Source organism: Balearica regulorum, chromosome 1, assembly GCF_011004875.1.
Source record: "Balearica regulorum gibbericeps isolate bBalReg1 chromosome 1, bBalReg1.pri, whole genome shotgun sequence".
NCBI classification, from domain to species: Eukaryota; Metazoa; Chordata; class Aves; order Gruiformes; family Gruidae; genus Balearica; species Balearica regulorum.
The window spans coordinates 53,125,827-53,126,958 of record NC_046184.1 but is presented as its reverse complement, the minus strand read 5'-3'; positions in this window follow the sequence as shown (position 1 = coordinate 53,126,958).

The following is a 1,132-nucleotide window of genomic DNA, read 5'->3' as shown; positions in this document are numbered from 1 at the left end:
CAGTAAATCCCTTATGTTAACAAGCATTCACTTCTGCTGTCATATTTCCCGATGCCAGACTCGGGAGCCTCTGCCCGTCCCCTCGGTGACCTCTGCAATAACAACCAGTTGCTCAAGAAAGGAGCATGGAAGGGGAAAAAAAAAAAAAAAAATTAAAAACCAATCTTCCAAAGCCAGAAAGTCAGTGGGAAAGAGCTCTGGAGCAAAACCCCTCACAAGCGCTCAGGGACTCTGCGGTGCGCTCGCAGCAGCTCCGCCGTGCATCTGTGCAGGGTCGGGTACCTGCACGGGGGCAGCTAGTGCGGAGGCTGCAGCTGGCGAGCTGGAGGTGCTGCCGAGGGCCGGTGTCCCTGGGCAGGACGCAGCTGCCTGCTCCACGGGCGAACCTCAGGCTGCCTCGCTGGGGCTCATCCTCAGAGCATCCCTCCCTCCCTCTCTCCCTCCCCTGCCTCTTTCACGCGGAGATCCTGTGCAAGGTGGTGGCTATAGTAACGGACACAATACCTGTCCTCAAGCCACTCCAGTTCATTAATAAGACCTCATCTATGGCAAGGGCAAGAAGTTTATTAAACATTTACAAGTCCTTTCTGCAGGGAGGGAATTATCGCAAGCTACAGTTCCCATTCACTATGTACCCCCCGCCCAGATGAGCCCCCGTACCCCAATACACCTGCTGGTTTGGACCCCAAGCCACCTTCCCCAGCCAGGTCATTTATTATTGATGCTCCTCAGCCCTTGGGCAGACAGACACAGAGGTGCATTGGTGCCATGCTGTTTGAATAAGCAATGAAAGATTGGCTATAAATTAAATGCATTTCGTTTTTGAAACACCAAGTGGCTGAAAGAGGTGAACTAGTCCAACTCAATGTGATTTCATGACGAGAACAGACTTTTCCTAGCATGGCAGAAAGTATTTAATGAAAACACTTGTGGAAATGCAGCCTGCCGGTACGCTCGTCAAGCCTGCCTGTTGGCTGGAGTCAAATGAAGAAATTCTGCTTTTGGCAAAGCCTCGGTTATTGGGTTTGGGTTATGGACAATAACAAAAAAAAGAAGGGGGGAAAAGAAAAGAAGCCCCATTTCATATTGGTTTTGGGCTCCTGTCTGCCTTTCCATGTTCCCTGGGTGGAGA